The sequence below is a fragment of the Hylobates moloch genome, unplaced genomic scaffold (genome assembly GCF_009828535.3).
Source record: "Hylobates moloch isolate HMO894 unplaced genomic scaffold, HMol_V3 SCAFFOLD_6, whole genome shotgun sequence".
Classification (NCBI taxonomy): domain Eukaryota; kingdom Metazoa; phylum Chordata; class Mammalia; order Primates; family Hylobatidae; genus Hylobates; species Hylobates moloch.
Window position 1 is genome coordinate 137,344,678 of NW_026652281.1, and position 20,310 is coordinate 137,364,987.

At 46.7% G+C, this 20,310-nt stretch overlaps 1 pseudogene; it reads left to right on the forward strand.

Moving 5' to 3' along the window:
• The first annotated feature begins 12,743 nt into the window (after positions 1–12,743).
• Positions 12,744–13,024, forward strand: LOC116471796 (small nuclear ribonucleoprotein E-like; annotated as a pseudogene).
• Positions 13,025–20,310: the final 7,286 nt, after the last annotated feature.

The window sequence follows — 20,310 nt, forward strand, 5'->3', positions numbered from 1 at the left end:
CGAACTTTGAGAGGGTTGTGGGGTACAGGTGTGCCTGGCTTTAGAGGGGTTTGTGGATTCGTGTTTAAGGAGAGACAGGCAGGAGGGTGGCGGGATTGAGGGGTGCACATGTTTGGAAAGTTACAGCGGAATCGTGCAGGAAGGAAACTAGGAGAGACAGTACGCGGCAAGTGGGAAGGGTTTGTAGCAGGAGTTCCTTGAGTTGCTGGGGGGAGGTAATGACAACAGCTGCCCTAAACGTTTATTTCTTTGACTCTTGAAATAGTAGGTAGGCTGCAGCCAGGGCCTGAAGGCAGGGGGCCCACCCTCTCACGGTGGGGTCTAGTCGGCCGGCAGGGATGCAGAGCCTCCCATGGTGAGAGAAGAAGGGGTATATGTATACGGCGGCTGGCTGAACAGGGGGTCCCCTATTAGCCGATGGCCGTGTTGCGAGTCAGAACCTTCGAGCCGGTCGTCACCGAAACGAAAGAACTGATGGGCCTCTATAAGGCCGAGGGCCATGGGTTACCTGGTACCAGGATTTTTTGAGCAAGAGAAGGGAGGAAACCCAGGCTGGACGAGTGAGGAGGGAAAGGAGAAAACTCAGTTCCCTGTGGGCTGAGTTCGCTCTCAGAATTGTTTGGATAGGTATGCAACTGCGGCAAAGGTGGGTCCATGCATCTGACCTTGGACTCCAAGAGCCAAGCCATTGTGCTCATGTACATAAAGGTTGTTGTAAGTCTGGAAGATGTAGGGCTGGGGCTTTGAGTAGTGCCTGTTGGAGTGACAGGAAGGGCTGCTTGACTGTGGCCTCTACAGGCTCGGATGGGGTGCCTCGGGAGAGATCATATAGGGGCTTTGCTAATGAAGAGTAGTTGGGGATCCAAGTTCTAAAGTAGCCTGCTAGTCCTAAGAAGGAGAGTATCTCCTGTTTGGTTTTTGGGATGGGAAGACTTCTAATGAAGCACTTTCGGTCTAGGGTGATGGCCTTTGAGTCATGGGCAAGGAGGACTCCTAGATAGGTGACTTGAGTGAGGGAGAGCTGGACCTTTTGGGGGGATACTAGGTATTGTAGAAGGGTGGACTGGGGAAAGTGTAATTTTTGTAGGTCTGAGGCAAGAGTTTGACCAAAGATATGGGGGCTATCTCTCAACCCTTGGGGAAGCACTGTCCACATGAGCTGTTGTGACTGTTTAGTGTCTGGGTCAGTCCAAGTGAAGGCGAACAGGTCTTGTGACTGAGGGGAGAGGGGAATGGTGAAAAAGCCATCTTTAAGATATAAGAGCTGAGGTCTTGGACCAGGGGGAACGTACCATTGGGTTTTTTTACTGCTAGAATAGGGGTGTTAAATGGAGAATGGGTTGGCCTGAGGAACTCTTTTCTTAAGAGGTCTAAAATAATTGGTTGTATTCCTTTCAGGCTGGAGACGGGGAGAGGATATTGGGGTTGGCTGGGGAAGTGGTGTGGGTTTTTAAGGAATATTTGTACAGGAGGACAGAGTGCTAATGAGGGGGTGGTGGTGTCCCACACTATGGGGTTGACGCTGGCTAGGAGCGAAGGCAGAGTAGGAGCAGGAGTTTGATCTATGGAACTCGCCACCAAGGCAATGAGTGAGGTGGATTGCGGGAGGGTGATTAGGTTGAAGGTGATGGAGGTTTTAAATTTAGAGAGAATGTCTCTTCTTAACAAAGGGAGTGGGCATTGTGGCATGACTAGGAATCGATGGGAAAAGATGTGGCCGGAGAAAGTGCAGGAGAGGGGAGGAGTGGCTCTTGGACGTATGGTTTGGCCTCCGACCCCAACTATGGGAGATCCAAAGAGGGAAGTGGCGCCCCAAAATTCTCTTAAAACCGAGAAAGTACCTCTGGTTTCTAGGAGAAAGGTGATGGGACGTCCATCCACTGTTAAAGAGACCCTGGGCTCCTGTGTGGTGACGATTTGTGTTGGGAAGGAAGTTCTAAGGCCCTGTCAGTCTTGAATGGCCAATCCTAGAAGATTGGGAGTTGGGATGGTGGCCGGCCCAGCCCCCCTTCGGGAGCTGGGGCAGTCTACGCCCCAGTGGCCAGATTGGTGGCATTTAGGACATGGCCGGTTGGGGGGCCTGGGATTTGGGCACTCTCGGACCCAGTGCCCTTCCTTTCCGCATTTGAAACAGGGCCGTGGGGGCCGACATTGGGATGGATGGGCAGACGACAACTTATGGCCATGTGATCGAGGGGAGGCTTGAAGGGCTTGTGCCAGTAACTGGTACTTTTGCCTCTTTGCCTTCTCATCTCGATTGTGACACACCTTAAATGCTGTCGCTAAGATCTCTGTTTGAGGAGTGAGGGGGCCTTTGTCCAGTGTTTTTAGTTTACCATTGATATCAGGAAAACTCTGAGGAAAAAATGGGACATGAGGAGTTGCCTACCGTCTGGGGTTTCGGGATCTATGTTGGTGTATTGTTGGCATGGAAGGTAAGGCTATAAGCTTGGATGAGGTATTGGAATTCTTTGATATATAAAGCAGAATTGGAAGTGTAAGAGCCTAGGCGTTTTTCTATTTGTGACAAGTCAGCCATAGAAAAGGGGACGTGGACTCGGACAATACCTTCAGCTCCTGCCACCTCTCTAAGGGGGGCAGGGGGGGGTGTGACTTTGAGCGAGTGGTGGGGGGGCTGAAGGCCGGGACTGACGGGATAGGCGGTTGAGGGTATGGGGGGGGCAGCAGGAGGCTGGGCGACTTCCAGTTGGGTGGCGGCCGGAGGGTGCAGCGGAGGGTGGTGGTATGGTGGGGGTTCGTCGGCTGGGTCAAAGGGGCAGAGGGAGAGGTTGGCGGTTTAAGAGCGGCAAGGAGCTGCTGTGGTTTGCAAGGGAGACAAAGGTTAGGTCTATCCCGTAGGAGAAAGAAGCCGTGGATATATGGGATCTCTACCCATTTTCCTGGTCACTCGCAATAATTGTAGAGATCCTGAAGAATGTTAGGATCGAGAGACCCATAAGTGGGCCATTTGCTTTGTTTGTCTAGGGGGTATGTGGGCCAGTTTTGCTATTTGGGGTCTACCGTGGCCTTAGGGGCTTGACGCGAGGCGCTTCATGGGGTCTCTTGCCTGCCTGGAGAGGTAGACCCCAGAGGGGAAGACTTACCGAGATGAGGCCGGTGTTGGGCGAACAGCTTGGCGAACTAGAGAATGAGCGAAGACCGGCTGGGGTCTCGACTGAGCCCGAAAGGGATTGGGGTCCCACCGAGGGGAGTGGGGAGTCCCGATCCGAGTCACGGCACCAACGAAAGGGGCCGGGCGGAGATCAAACTACACCGGTTGCGGTCAAGAGATCTTTATTGGAGGTATCGAGCAGCACCATGCAAGGAAAAGGAAGAGAAGAGAGAGAAGGCTGCTGGTGTGCTGGGTTTTATATCCCTTGGGCCTACGTGGATTGGACTAGGGGCGGGCCCAAGGGAAGGAGGGAGATGCTTCTTTCTGATTGGCCCTCCTTTGGCGGGTTCAGACAGTGCCCAGTCAAGGAGGGGAGAAGAACCTGGAACCGGCCCCATCTTAAGGTACGGCACCATTTTAAGGTACCCCATGTTACCTAACACAGGTGACTTTAGCAGAGAAGGCTTCCTGTGCCGGGCAGCAGGAAGTACCAATGCAATTGAAATCACTTCTCCCATCCACCCCCAACCAAGCCAAGAAGAAGTATTCATTAAGCCATTCAAAAACTAAACTTTTATTAAGTGCTTACCATGAGTCAGTTACCATCCCTCCACCCTCAACCTCTGAAGCTCACAGGTTGGGAACGACAGATTTAGAGCAAGTGCCTTCTACTTATCTTCAGCTTTCTTATGTATCCCTAAAAAAAAAGAAAATCTGCCCTTTTCAATCTTCCTTAGAGGACAAATTGGTCTAATATTTTCACTGCAATATTATCAACTGCCCAGTTTGCACTGAACTTTCCTTTTGCTTTTCATATGATACAAACTCTCAAACATGGCAAAATGTGCATGTTCTCCCCCTGGTCCCAGGCCTTGTTCTCCTCCTCCCCAATGATAACCAGAGTCTTATGTTTCCTTTGGAAGTGATTTATGCATTCACCAAAGTAGACATCCATGCCTTTTTCTCCTTTTACATGAATGGTAGCATATTCTACACATCCTCGTGTGCCTTACTGTTTTCTGTTTTGTTGTTTCATGGCAGTGCCCAAAGAACTGCATGGCATCCCGTAGTCCCATAGTATGGATCCATCATGATGTATGGACATTTAGCCTGGGAACGTCCATACATTTCTAGCCTTCTGCTTCCATATAACCACATTGCAGTGAATATTTGCTTCCATGTAACCATACTGCAGTGAATATCCTGACAGGGTCAAGCATATAAATTCCTCAAATACTCAGCTGTCCAGGGGAAGTTGAGGCATATACTTTGAATAGTGTTTCCTTATGTTGTTAATGGTTGGCACTGCTCCATTCAGGACCAAAAGCATGAAGCCTGGCTCGGTTTATAGAGACAGACGGAAGACATCTGCCTTATTACCACTTTGATCTTTAACCAAAAACCAATCCAATGCCTTTAAACGATTTTTAATCGTGTGCTCTACTTAGTCAAGAGAACATTTGCCAAATCCTTTATGATCATTGACTACGAGTTCTTGAGATATGAGTCGGCAGATTAGGTCTGAGAACAAGGCAGGAAGAATAAAAAAGCAGCATTTTGCAAACAGAACTCAAAACCTAGGACATTTATAAAGCTGGTCCACATTACTTTTTTAAACTTAAAAAGGCACAGAAGGAATAAGTGAAAAATAAACCTCCCTCTCACCCAGGGCCAGCTCCATGCATATAGAAAATTTTATCGTTGAACCTGTGTTTTGTAAATGAAGTCCTTCAGGATAGTGGAGCATGCAGGGAGCAGAGGAGACACAGGATAAATGTCTGCCGTTCCATTCTCTCTGTTTGCATATACTATTCCCTATGCCTCATGAGCACAGAATTCCAGTGGACCTGCGATGCATGGAGTTTGGTGACATTCAAAGGGAGCAGAAGGTCAGTGGATCATGTGTACAAGTGGGCATGGGGCAGGGGGAGTACCTGAGAGGCTGTGCTTTCTATTTGAAAAAGAACTTGCTTTGGAACATGGAAAGAAGGTGTTATCAGTTTCTGGGGCTGCCATAATAAAGTACAACAATGGGATGGCTTGAAACAAGAGAACTTTCTTCTCTCACAATTCTGGGTACTAGAAGTCCCAAATCAGGGCATCAGTAGGGCCACACTCCCTCTGAAAACTCTAAGGAAAAATTCTTTTTTCCTCTTCCTGGTTTTTGGGGGTGGCAGGGATTACAACTGGAGTCCCTTGTTCTTCCTTGGCTTGTAGCTACAGCACTCCAAACCCTGCCTGTGTCTTCACACGGGCTTCTTCTCTCTCTCTTCACGTAGTCTTCTTCTTTTTCTTCTTCTTTTTTTTTTGAGATGGAGTCTCCCTCTATTGCCAGGCTGGAGTGCAGTGGCACAGTCTCGGCTCACTGCAACCTCTGCCTCCTGGGTTCAAGCAATTCTCCTGCCTCAGCCTCCCCAGTAGCTGAGATTACAGGCGTGCACCACCATGCCTGGCTAATTTTTGTATTTTTAGTAGAGACACGGTTTCACCATGTTGACCAGGCTGGTCTTGAATTCCTGACCTCAGGTGATCTACCCACCTTGGCCTCCCAAAGTGCTGGAATTACAAGCATGAGCCACCGCGCCTGATCATGTCTTCTTACAAGGACATCAGTCATATTGGACTAAGGGCCCACCCTACTCAATATGACCTCATCTGAACTAATGACACCTGCAATGAACCTATTTCCTAATAAGGTCACATTATGAGCTATTGAGGGTTAAGACTTCAACATATCTTTTGTGGAGGTATACCATTCAATCCATAACCAAAGGTGATAGTATTCTAGGAAACATGAATGACCAGGGAACCCTATCATATGCTTTCTTAGGGGTGTTACTTCCTTGTGTTAGGCAACCGTGTTTTATGACATAGATAGAAAGGGAAAAATGGGGCAACCCATAGTTCCTCTTCCTTCAGCTCTTCCTTACTCATTGGTATTATGCCTAAGGTAGAGAGTGTTGATTGGATGTGCATGTATCAAGAGTGAAATAAAAATAGTTAAGTTAATTTTGTGGAGTGTTTTCACCATTACGGAAAGAATGAAATATATATGCGTGTTCAACCTACAAAATAGAATTTGTGTAATTTCAGTGATTTTGCATGTGAGCTGTGTTCTTATTTTTGCATTTAAAACTGGCATTGCATACTATAAATGATAAAAACTCATGCTAATACTTTACATTTTGAATTTTTCTTTGCTGAAAATGACATTAGATAGCATATTTTTAAAATATCTCAATAGAGATATTTTAAAAAGAACTCACAACAAGTTGAGAGAGGGCTCCATAAACTGTCCACAAACTATCTCACACTGCTCCCACTCTGTCCCACCTGACTGCCATCCCAGAAGAAATTCATTTATGTTTCCTTCCAAAGATATTCTCTCTCTCTTTTGTTTTAAGAGATGGAGTTTTGCTCTGTCATCCAGGCTGGAGTGCAGTGGTATGATCATAGCTCACTGCAACCTGGAACTCCTGGACTCAACAAGGGATCCGCCTGCCTCAGCCTCCTGAGTAGCTGGGACTACAAGCAAGGGTCACCTCGCCCAGCCCACATTGTTTATAACCTGATGTCACCCATCCCCCTCTGTGAGCAATCCTTGTGGCAAAGTATTCCCCCTTGCTAGTAATGTATTTTTGTTGATAAATCTGAGAAAATTTATCATTTGTGGCATGCTTAGCATATGCCAGCACTGTGACACATGTCCAAGCAATCACTGAAAGCAGGCTTCCCTACTTCCCAAATAATTATCCATTGCCTTTCTTCCTGTTCTCCCACACCTACATCTATTTACCCTAAATACTTCAGGTTCCTCGAAGACAAGACCTGTATCTTTTCCGTATTTGTATCCCCAACATCTAGCCCAGTGCCTGCAGTAAAGGACGTGGTCAATATAGGTTTACTGAAATAATAAACAATAGGTCAGGCACAGTGACTGAAGTCTGGAATCCCAGTATGTGGGGAGGCTGAGGTGGGAGGATCACCTGAGTCCAGTAGCTTAAGATGAGCCTAGGAAACATAGTGAGACCCTGTTTCTACAATTTTTTTTTTGGTTTTAATTTAGCCAGGTGTGGTGGTGTGCAAGCCTGTTAGTGCCAGCTACTTGGGAGGTTGAGGTGGGGAGATCGTGGCTGCAGTAAGCCCTGATCTCTCCACTGCAGTCCAGCCTGAGCAACAGAGCAAGACCCTGTCTCAATAAATAAATAAATAAACAATGGACAACATGGATAGTGGAGCTAACGGGGGCCTATGGGAATCACCTGGCCCAGACTTCAGACTGGTCAGGAGTTACTGTCCTCATTTTTCAAATGAGATCTAGAAAGTGTGTGACCCCCTACGGGCCACTTATGCTCTTTGGACCTCCTTGTTCATATTAGTAAAATGAGAAAACTACTCTTTCCTTAAAGGACTGTTGTGTGACATGAAGAATCATGAGGTATAAATTGCTCTCTAATACTATTTTGTCATCCATAATAACAACAGAGCAGGCTAGAACCTTCCAAAGACATTGCTCTTTGGAGCCTGAAGCAAGCTCTGTGAAGCCATGGTGAGGCTTGAGTGAGTAGCCTTCCTTCCATGGGCCTCAGTTTCTCCTTCCGTGAAAGGAGGGGGTGGGATTCGATCCCAGAGGACACAAACCTAGGGGGATAAGAGGGTCAGGAAGACAACATAAACAAGAAGATGACTTACAGCCCTCCTGGTCTAACTTCCCCCACTCCCCAACCTTTGGAAGAAACTTGGAGGGAGAGAAGTATTCCTCTTTGTGAGGAAAAAACAGCCTGAGTTTGACAGTCAATGTCCACACCAGCCACAGTGCCAGGAAGCAGTGTGGAGCGATGAGGACCGTGGTCAACTGGTAGGTGCATGCTGCATCCAGGGTGGGGAGCCCCTTCTGCATCCCCTCAGATTGTTATAGCTTGGGAATTGGTGCCCACTATTGCCAGATTGTTTGACTTCAAAAGAAAGAGGAAATTGAGATATCTCCTGATTTTAAAATACTGGTTTGACTTTGCCTCTTTTCTTTTCTTCTTTTCTTTTCTTTTCTTTTCTTTCTTTCTTTCTTCCCTCCCTCCCTTCCTTCCTTCCTTCGTTCTTTCCTTCCTTCCTTCTCTCCTTCTCTCCTCTCTTTCTCTCCCTCTCTCCCTCCCTCCCTCTCTCCTCTCTTTCTCTCCCTCTCTCCCTCCCTCCCTCCCTCTCTCTCTTTCTTTTCTTTCTTTCTTTCTTTCTTTCTTTCTTTCTTTCTTTCTTTCTTTCTTTCTTTCTTTCTTTCTTTCTCTTTCTTTCTTTCCTTCTCTCTCTCTCTCTTTCTCTCTTTCTTTCTTTTTTTCCACCATGTGGGTGACACACCGCATCAGCCCTGGCTTGGGAACCCTGGCGTAGGTGTGTGATAGGAGCCCTCCAGTCTGACAGGGATTCTGCAGGGAACAATGGGATAAGAGCTTTCCAGACTCCAGGAGGAGGAAATAAAAGGCACCATTAACTTCAAAGCCCCTGAGCCTGCCAGCCCCGCTCCTCCAACAGACAATAAACAGGAAGGAGACTGAGACTGGACAGTGAAAGGTGACCAGACAAGCCTGCCAGGGGACCCTCATGCCTAGAAGTTCCTCACTGCCAGCAGCAGGGCACTGCTTTCCTTGGGCCACCTGGATGCCACAAAGCCACCTCCTATGAGGGGCTTCCATAGCTTCCAGGGCTGCAAAAACCCAAAGTTCAAGAGCCAAGGATTATGGTCGCAGCCGCTCAGCTGAGGGGACTCAGGATCGGGGTGGAGAAGGGTTGGGAAATCTACAAAAAAATTTCTTGATTACGCAAGTATCATTCTCCTTGTACCACTATTAAAGCATGATTAAAATATTATTAAGATCCTGGCCAGGTGCGGTGGCTCATGCCTGTAATCCCAGCACTTTGGGAGGCTGAGGCGGGTGGATCACAAGGTCAGGAGCTTGAGACCAGCCTGGCCAATATGGTGAAACTCTGTCTTTACTAAAAACATACAAAAATTAGCTGGGTGTGGTGGCAAGTGCCTGTAGTCCCAGGTACTCAGGAGGCTAAGGCAAGAGAATTGTTTGAACCTGGAAGGCGGAGGTTGCAGTGAGCTGAGATCATGACACTGCACTCCAGCCTGGGTGACAGAGCGAGACTCCATCTCAAAAAAAAAAAAAAAAAAAAAAAGATGTCCCTCAAAAGTTTATTTGCTTGTTTGTTTAGGAGCAGGGTTTCACTATGTTGCCCAGGCTGGTCTCGAACTCCTGGCCTCTAGCAAACCTCCTGCCTCAGCCTCTCTAGTAGCTGGAATTATGGGTGTGAGCCACCACGCCTGGCTCAAAAAATATTTTTACTAGCTACATAATATTCTATCATATAGGCAATTCATTTATTTAACCAGTCTTTCATTTTAGGTATTTTAAATATGACTAAGAGCTATTGGCAACTCATGTTGTTTCTGGCTTTTCTCTGTGCATTGTAAACAACACTGAGATGAAAATCCTAAAAACTTCCTTTCTTTATGCTTCTCCAATATCCTGAGGATACACTCCTAGAAGTGAAATTGTTGTGACAAAGGGTGTGACAGTTAATTTTGTGCCTCCACTTGACTGGGCCAGGGGGTGCCCACATATTTAGTTAAACACTGATCTGGGTATGTCTATGGGGGTTTCTAGAGTCATATTTGAATTGGTGGACTGAGGGAAGCTGACTGCCCTTCCCAGTATGGTGGGCCTCACCTGGTCAGTTGAAGACCTGAATGAAATAAAAAAGCTGAGTAACAGAGAATTTATTTTTCTGTTTGTCTTTGAGTTGGGACATTGATTTTTCCCACCTTTGGACTCAGATTGAAACATTGGCTTTTCTTGGGTTTCAAGTTCACCTGCATTCTGACAGGGACTATCCCCAAGATTCTTCTGGTGCTCAGGCCTGTGGGCTTGGGCACCCTCAGACCTCATGGGTCTCCAGCTTGCCAACTACAGATCTTGGGACTTGTCAGCCTCCATGAACATATTAATCAATTCCTTATAATCAATCAGTCCATTCATCTTCTATTGGTTCTGGTTCTCTAGAGAACCTTGACTTATACAAAGGGTGTGAATAATTTTAAGACTTCTGAAATAGATTATGAATTGACCTCCAGGAAGGCTATACTAAAACACATCCCCATCAACAATGTTAAAAAGTGGACTCTTACAAAGACTAAGTCATTGTTAAATATATCTATCTGGCCAGGCACGGTGGCTCACACCTGTAATCCCAGCACTTTGGGAGGCCGAGGCGGGAGGATCACCTGAGGTCAGGGGTTCTAGACAAGCCTGGCCAACATGGTGAAACACTATCTCTATTAAAAATACAAAAATTAGCCAGGTGTGGTGGTGGGCACCTGTAATCCCAGCTACTACTGAGGCTGAGGCAGGAGAATTGCTTGAACCCAGGAGGCGAAAGTTTCAGTGAGCTGAAATCGTGCCATTGCACTCCAGCCTGGGCAACAAGACCAAACTCAGTCTCCAAAAAACAAAAACAAAAAAACAAAATCACAAAAGCACACACAAAAAACTATCTGTCTATCTATCTATCTATAATAAATACATATTTAGAATCAGTGTTTCCTCAAATTGATTATGAAATTGAATATATCATTGTAGTTCACATTTCTTTGCTCTCCAGCAAGACTGGTATTTTCTGAATGTGATTATCTGTCATATGTATTTCTTCTTCGACAAACTGTCCTTTACCAATCTTTCTGTTGGTGTCTTAGAGTTTTGCTAAAGGAAGAATTAGTTATGCATTAAAATTAACAAGTCTTGGTCTGTTGAATTTGTTACACACGTTTTTCCTGCTGTCTTTAAATTTTGTGTTGGGCTTTTATGACCTACACTATAGAATACGAGCAGCCAAACCTTTTCTCCGTTTGCAAGGGTATATGCTTCCAAGGTACTTGGTGTGTGTGCTCACGGGAACTGGGTTCCAGGCCTGCCTCTGCCCTAGCTTGCTCTGTGGCCATGGGCAAGTGACATCTCTCAGATCACAGCTTCCCCATCTGTCAATGGGGGCAGAGGTGGTTAGACCTCTGAGCTTCTTCCTAGCTCTGGCATCCTGTGATTTTAGTTCTTGAGCTAGAAATAGGGCATGTTGGCTCTGAGTTAAGAGCACATTTTAAGAAAACAGTCACTGCATAGTACAGCAGTCTGTTAACTAGTCTCCCCATTTTTGATTGCTCCATGCCCCAATTGTTCATGGGCATTGCTAACACCACCAGCTTCCCTACAGGGCAGTTTTGAGCATTCCATAAACCAGACTCCAGCCCCCTCTGCAGTCATTGGTCTCCCTTCTTGCTTGCCCAATCTTATCGCCTGCTGCTCCCTGTCAAAATGAATATTTGTGGTTCCTCAGATATTTTTGCTCATACTACTGCTTTTGCTGGGAATATTACCACATCCTAAATTTTGTATGGAAAAACTTTACCTAATTTTTAAATCCCAGCTGAGCACCATCTCCTCCATTAAGCCATTAGTGACTATTGCCTGTTCCAGGGGAATTTGTCACTCTTTTGAACTACAGTATTTCCCACATGCCATGGGTGTTATGGTTGTTGATATTAATGTCCTATTTACCGAACAAAATTATACACATATTTGAGGCAATATAAGCAAACAAACTGGCAGCCCATGCTGTATTTTCAGAATTGGGACCTTTTTTACATAAAAATCCTGATTTTCATCTTCTCTTGAACGGTCAGAAGATCTAGCTTACATCCTCAAAGACAGGTCAGCAAGCCACAGCCTGTGGGCCAAATCTGACCTGGCCTCTGTTTTTAGAAATAAAGTTTGATTGGAACACAGCCCCACTCATTTGTTTATATATTCACAGTGGATGCTTTCCTTTCACTGTGGCAGAGGTGAGTAGTTGAGACAGAGACTGTATGGCCTAGAAAGCCTATTTACTATCCAGCCCTTTACAAAAAAGTTTGCCAACTCCTGCTACAAGGCACCAACTGTGGAGCATGCATGTGCCCCAGGACCTCTTCCTACTCCGTATCAGACCTGGCCAGTTGCAAATATTTATCCTGTCTTCCAAGGCCTTTGAAACATTAGAGCTTTTCCATTCTTCTTAATCCTCTTGATCATATCCTAACACAATATGAAAACCATTATGCCAGGTGGGGTGTGGTGGCCCACGCCTGTAATCCAAACATTTTAGGAGGCTGAGGCAGGTGGATCACCTGAGGTCAGGAGTTCGAGACCAGCCTGGCCAACATGGTGAAACCCTGTCTCTACTAAAAATACAAAAATTAGCCAGGCATGATGGCGCGTGTCTGTAACCCTAGCTACTTGGGTGGCTGAGGCAGGAGAATCTCTTGAACCCGGGAGGTGAAGGTTGCAGTGAGCCGAGATTGCACCACTGCATTCCAGCCTGGGTGACAGAGCTAGACCCTGTCTCCAAAAAAAAAAAAAAAAAAGCCATTATGCCATAAAGGCAAGGCAATCTCTAAAATAAATATTCAAAACCATTACACTGCCAATATAAATTAAATCATCAACTCTAATCATAGTCCTCAGTAACTATAGCTACTGATCAAGTAGGTTTTTAGAGTTAAAAGCTTGAAATCAGCGTGTGGGTGTGCTCGTTGTGAAATTCCACCATGGCGCACCATGGCCAGGGCCAGAAAGCTCAGAAGGTTACGGTGCAGCCCATCAACCTCATCTTCAGATAAACTTACAAAATAGATCGCGGATTCAGGTGTGGCTCTATGAGCAAGTGAATATGCGGATAGAAGGCTGTATCATTAGTTTTGATGAGTATATGAACCTTGTATTAGATGATGCAGAAGAGATTCATTCAAAAACAAAGTCATGAATACAACTGAGTCAGATCATGCTAAAAGGACATAATATTACTCTGCTGCAAAGTTTCTCCAACTAGAAATGATCAATGACGTGAGAAATTGTTGAGATGGATACAGTTTGTTTTTAGATGTCCTTTGTCCAATATGAACATTTATTAGTATTGTTTTGATTACCCTTATGTTATTACAAGATGGCAATAAATGCTGTGGGATTGTTTGTCTTTAAAAAAAAAAAAGCTCAAAGTCTAAAGTCAGATTGCCTGGACTCATACTCCAGCTGTGCCACCTATGAGAGCTGGGTGAGTCTTTGTTTCCTTGTCTGAAAATGATTAGGATAACAGCAGTGCCTACCCTTGGATTGATGAAAGGAGTCCATTCAACTAATATTTAGTGATAGCTACTTTGTGTCAGGCACTGTGCTAGGCTCTTGGGATACATCAGTGAGCAGAAACAGCCACATTTCCACTTAGGAAGAGCTTAACTTAGGAAGATGTTGGGGGAAATGGAGCAGGTAGCAGACACCACTGGTGCCTGTTGCACAGCCACTTGGGCCACCACTGAGTTCAGCCACAGCTGCAGCAGAAAGTTTTGACTCTTCTCTGGCTGCCAAAGCCTTCTCCAATGCAGCGATGTAGCTGGAACCAGTTTGGCTTTCAGGCATGCACAACCTGGAGGGGAGGAATTAATGCCCAGAAGCAGACCCCAACAAGGTGGGCCAGGAGTTGGCGATAGAGGATATGGCCTCTGTCCTTCAGAAGAACAACTCTGGGAGGCATTCTGTATGACCCTTGTCAGAAGTCCTGGCAGGATAAAGCTCCAGAGTAAGGAGAGACGCTAGTAACGCCCTCACATTGACTTTGCACTTTTCCTGTCTCACCTTCCCTGCTTTCTGGCAACATTATCCAAATAAACTATCTGTATCCAAACCTTTGTTTTAGTCTCTGCTTTGGAGGAAATCCAAAGTAGAACAAATTGTAAACAAACAAAAACAAGACAATACAAAAGAGTAGTAAGTGCCATGCAGAGAATGAAAACAGGTGAGAACAAAGTGAGTGATCAGAGACCCCCTGACACTGGGGCCATGGAATGCCTCCATTGAGAGCTGAGTGACAGAAGGAATCCAGTCATGCCCCGGCTAGAGGATGAATACTCTGCAGAGGGAACAGCTGGTACAGAGGCTCACAGCAGGAGTGTGCGTGGCATGTTAAAGAAGAGAAAGGGCAGCGAACCTGGAATTTAGTGGCTGAGGAAATGAGGTGAAGAGGAAGGCCAGATTGTGAGGGACTTTGCTGTAACCCAGGTATATTGATTTGGGACTTTATTCTAAATGCCATGGATGAGAAGTCAAGGGAAGATTTTAAACACAGGAGGAACAGGGATTAATCTTCAGTTTCAAAATATCACCCTGGCTGCAGCATGAGAGTGAGTTAGAGTAGACGGGGAGTAGAAACAGGATACCCGTTAAGGAAGCTACTGCAGAACTCCTGGCAATTGATGCTGGTGACATGGACTGGTGTTGGAATAACGCAGATGAAGAGAAATAGATGATTTGGAACATGTTTTGTAAAGAATAATGGTGGACTGGGCATGGTGGATCAAGCCTGTAATCCCAGCACTTTGGGAGGTCAAGGCAGTAAGATCGTTTGAGCTCAGGAGTTCAAGACCAGCCTGGGCAACACAGCAAGATCCTGTCTCTTTAAAAAAAAAAAAAAAAAAGACTGGGCTCAGTGGCTTACTCCTGTAATCCTAGCACTTTGGGATCACAAGGTCAGGAGTTCAAAACCAGCCTGGCCAAGATGGTGAAACCCCGTCTCTACTAAAAATACAAAAAAAAAATTAGCCGTGTGTGGTGGTATGCGCCTGTAGTCCCAGCTACTCAGGAGGCTGAGGGAGAAGAATCGCTTGAACCCAGGAGGCGGAGGTTGCAGTGAGCCAAGAGCACGCCACTGCACTCCAGCCTGAGAAACAGAGTGAGACTCTGTCTCAAAAAAAAAAAAAAAAAGAAAAAATGAATAATGGCAACACACTAGGCCCTACTATATGCACAGAAAGATTGAGTAACTTATCCAAGGTTGCCCAGGGCGGAGATTTGAACCAAGACCATCTGGTTCCATAGTCTGTACTCTAACCACTAGGCTCCTCTGCCTCGCCAAAACCCATGCCCTGGCTGAGGAATCCGACATGGAGGTAAAGGGAAGAGGAAGCTAGGAGCCAAGCCACAGCCCTGGAGGTCCAGGTGTTAAAAACAATTTATGAGACAAAAAAACATTGTTTTGGACTGAGCGCCTATACTAGGCCCCAGCAGATCAGATCAAACCAGAATGGAGTCCCTCATGCTAGGTGCTATGTAGTCAAACTAAACTTAGAAACAGGAAAGTTTCTTGAAAAACAAGAGATTCACAGCAACCAACCCAAAGGGGCTCATCAACCTGAGCCAGTATGATAAGGAAGTCTTCTCTGCTTTAACCCTCTAAGGAAAGTAACTGGGAAATGACCCATCTGCTTTTTGATCCTTGTTTCTACTTTCTTCAGCCTTTTTCTGCCTATAAAATCCACCACCTCTGCTCAGCTCACTGGAACACCTTTCTATTTTGCAGGTGGGATCTGTCCAATTCATGAATTGCTAATAAAAGCCAATTAAATCTTTGAAACTCAATTTGTTGACATTTCGTTCTTTGAGACAGGTATTATTAGGACACCCCTCCGCTGTCCTCCATATCACCACTGTGGTTATGGAGAGAGACCACCACCCTCTTTGTGCTCCTGGCAAGACCCCCACCCCTGCCTCTTTCCAACACAACCTCATCACCATGATCTGTCTTGAGACCACAGTGAGGCACCTGAGCCTTCTTCATGTCTGTTGCTATAGAAGCTCAGTTCTCCCTTTGCTCCTTCAGATTTGAATCCTCATGCCCCACCTTGCCATTGTCCCCAATTCTGACCCTGTCTCCTGAAACCTGCCACTCTGTTCTGGACCCTGGTCCAAATCTCTCAGGGTCCCCTTGATCTCGTTACTCTCATTCCTGGGCTGCATATTCATATCACCTCAAGGGCTTAAAAACATCCTGAAGTCCAGGCTCCTCACCAGACCAATTAAATAAAATTTCAGATTGTGGCATCCAGGTATTGGCATGTTCTCAAAATTCCCCAGGTGTTTCTAATTTGTGGCTGGGTCAAGAACCACAGAGGGAAGAGACCTTGGCTCCCCCGAGAGCTCAGCTGCCTTTAGGGGTGGCTGTGTTCACTTCCTGCCGCCTCCGCACCATGGGCCTGAAGGTGTCGTGGGCTCCTCTCTCCTCTCAGCTCCCCCTTGTCACTGCCACTCTCTTCTCCATCGTTGTTCCTGTAAAACCTTCAGGCTTTGAACCTCGTGTCTTCAAAGTGCACCTCCTGGCCACCAGGTCACCCCTGATTGCTTGAGGATTTTAGCTCCTGGCTCACTATCACTCTAACAGTGCTCCTGTCTTTTTTTTTTTTTTGAGACAGAGTCTCCCTCTGTCACCCAGGCTGGAGGGCAGTGGTGCGGTCTCAGCTCACTGCAACCTCCGCCTCCTGGGTTCAAGTAGTTCTCCTGCCTCAGCCTCCCAAGTAGCTGGGATTACAGGCATGTGCCACCATGCCTGCCTAATTTTTGTATTTTTAGTAGAACTGGGGTTTCACCATGTTAGCCAGGCTAGTCTCGAACTCTGATCTGCCCACCTTGGCCTCCCAAAGTGCTGGGATTATAGGCGCGAGCCACCGTGCCTGGCCCACTGCTCCTGGCTTAATTCTCAGTGTTTTCAATATCCAAACAGATAGATGGACCTTCTGAGACTCTGATCTACTGTCCTCTAATCCCCTGTCTTCCACCTCACTTCAGCCGTTCCTTGTGATGGTCTCACACCATCCATGGTCTCAGTGTCCAATAACTCCTCGACCACTCATCACTTATCACTTGCCATCTTTCCAGCTCACCCTCACTAGGACCCAGATCCCAGTTATCCTTGAAGCCCTGAATCTTTTCTTTTCTTTTTTTTTTTTTTTTTGTGAGACGGAGTCTTGCTCTGTCGCCCAGGCTGGAGTGCAGTGTCTCAATCTTGGCTCACTGCAAGCTCCACCTCCCAGGTTCACACCATTCTCCTGCCTCAGCTTCCCAAGTAGTTGGGACTAAAGGCGCCCGCCACTATGCCAGGCTAATTTTTTTGTATTTTTAGTAGAGACACGGTTTCACTGTGTTAGCCAGGATGGTCTTGATCTCCTGACCTCGTGATCCGTCTGCCTCGGCCTCCCAAAGTGCTGGGATTACAGGCGTGAGCCACCGTGCCCGGCCTAAAGCCCTGAATCTTATCTCCTCTCTGCTGTCTCACCTCCTCTCTTCTCGCCTTTTCCAGATTCCATTCCAAAGTCAATCAGTGGACTCAATCATTTGCATCTACCCTTAACCCTCTTGACTTTCTCATAACTTGCAGCATCCACTCGGTCAACCTTCAACCCAGGTTCAATACAGCTGCCTGTTCTGCACCAGATCCTGTGCACTGACCGTGATGGGACAGAAACACAGCCATACTAATGGCCTTCCAGTGAAGTCACCATCATTAAGCACAAATGGGTTTTCCATTTGGCCGAGCAAGCCTACTATATTTCTCTTGTCTGGTGGATCTCAAGGATGGTCCCTGAACCAGCAGCTTCAGCATCATCTGGGAACTTGTTAGAAATGCAAATTCTCAGACTGTCAGACCTACTCAATCATAATACTCTGGGGGTGGGCCCAGCACTCTACTTTAACCAAGCCTCTGGTGAGTCTGATGCATGGGCCCCAGTATATACCATTGCTAGAATCTGTTTCCCCTCCCTCTCTCCAAGATGAATATTTCATGCCATCTCTTCTCCCTGCTGATGTCTAATACTTCCTCACCCCTCCTCACATTCAGCTAGCTTCCTTATACACTAAGAAAATAGGAAAAATCGGAGGAACTTCCACAAGCTCCCACACCACACCTCTGCCTCCTTTTACTGCACCTGTACCCATACATGCTGCCTGCTCTCTTTTATAGATGACACGCTGGCCATCCGGTCTTAAAACCAGGCCCCATGACTTCCCTGCTCAAAGCTGCCACCAACTCTCCACTGGATAGTGGCAAAAGCTCCCTAACCAGTCTCCTTACATCTGCCCTTGCCCCTCCCCCCAACTTTGCCCAGCCAGAGTGACTCCATCAAAATGCAATTCACATTCTTCCTTTGCCCAAAACCCCTCAGTGATTCTGCATCTCACTCAGAGTAAAGGCCTATACCTACAGGGCCCTGTGTGATCTGCCTACACATTTGTAACCCTGTCTGACCTCATCTTCTCCCACAGTCCCCACCCTGTCCACCTGCTCCCACCACACTGGCCTCTTGCTTGTCCTCAGACATTCTGGGCAGGCTCCCACCTCAGGGCCTCCGTACTTGCTGTTCCTCCCAGCCCCACATATCTGTACAGCCAGCTCTCCAATACCCTTCAAGTTTTTACTCCATGTCATCTTATCAAGGGGGCTTTTCCCAGCCACCTATTATAGTTTCAGCTACTGACCCTTCCATCTGTCTTCTCTGTTTTTTTTTTCTCCTAGTCCTTAGCACTAATAGACTATATATTTGGCTTTTAAAATCTTGTTTACTCTCTGTCTCTGGGGTGGAGCATAAAGTCCACGATGGCAGAAATATCTTACTCTTTTCTTCTCCATCGCAGTGCCCAGCAGAGTGCCAGGCATAGAAGTGGATCAGTGAATTAAGACCACCAACCTCATCAATGATTCTCTTCCTCCACTGGGCATAGTGGCTCACACCTGTAATCCCAGCACTTTGGGAGGCCAAAACAGCAGGATTGCTTGAGCTCAGGAGTTTGAGACTGGCCGGGCCAACATATGACTACCCAGTCTCTACAATTTTTTTTTTTTTTTTTTCGGAGACGGCGTCTTGCTCTGTCGCCCAGGCTGGAGTGCAGTGGAATGATCTCGGCTCACTGCAAGCTCTGCCTCCCGGGTTCACACCATTCTCCTGCCTCAGCCTCCTGAGTAGCTAGGACTACAGGTGCCTGCCACCACGCCCGGCTAATTTTTTTGTATATTTTAGTAGAGATGGGGTTTCACCGTGTTAGCCAGGATGGTCTCGATCTCCTGACCTCATGATCCGTCCACCTCGGCCTCCCAAAGTGCTGGGATTACAGGCGTGAGCCACTGTGCCCAGCCCAAAAAATTTTCTAAAAAGTAGCCAGGCATGGCAGTGTACACCTGTAGTCCCAGCTACTCAGAAGGCTGAGGTAGGAGGATTGTTTTAGCTTAGGAGGTCAAGGCTGCAGTCACCCATGGTCATGCCACTGCACTCCAGCCTGGGTAACAGAGTGAGACCCTGTCTCAAAAAAAAAAAAAAAAAAAAAAAAAATTCCCTTTCTATTTTCCCTCTAGCTAAGAGAGCAAGCTTCCACTATAATCCCCTTAGGTGGAGTTGTTTTCTGTCCCTCTCCCCTTGTACCAAGAGGCCTGAGCGGAAGGTGGTGACCCCTGCTCACCATCACCACACCCAAGCCACTCTCCTTCCCTTCTCTATGCCCCCTAGCTTAGAAATTCACCTCATCAGACTAGTCCATCTTGCCCCTGTCTCCTGTGGACCCCCAGGGTTTTCCCCTCACTCCTAGAAGAGCTGAGTGGGTGCCTTGCTGTTGCAGTTCCAACACTGCTTCATCAGAATTCTTGGTGATTTTGCTGTCTTGGTAGATGATTCATCCAAGACCCAGGTTTTTCAGTTCCTTGAAGTCCTCTCCAACAATCTTATTCTCCACCCTAACTCAGCCACTTACTCTGTGGCCAAAACTCAGACTCTGTTTTTACTAATAATTGCAAACCATCCATTTCAGGAATCGCATGCTGTGACCAACAAACCTGTCTTGCCAGCTCACCCCTCAGGCACCCCAACTTCAGCAACCACCCTACTCCACTGGGTCCTCCAACCATTGATCCCTCTACCTTTTCACTGCCTCACCCACCACTGTCATGCCCATGCCACACACAGTGCAGATTCCATGGCTCCCCATTAAATCCTTTGGTTGTACACAATCTCCACTAGGTTGCCTACTCTTGATTCATGATTTTTACCCAGCAAAAGCCCAGCCCTTATCAAAGGCAACATTCCACCTACTCAGCACCTGCACAACCAGAGGGCACAATAAAATGATACAAATCCATGCGGATGGCCTCACTTTAAATCAATCACAATAGCTATTCTCGTAGTGCTCTCCATGGGCAAGGTACCATTATAGGTGCTTGACATATAATAAGTCACTTAATCCTCATGACAACCTTATGAGATACTATTATTATCATCCTTATTTCAAGATGAGAAAACTGAAGCA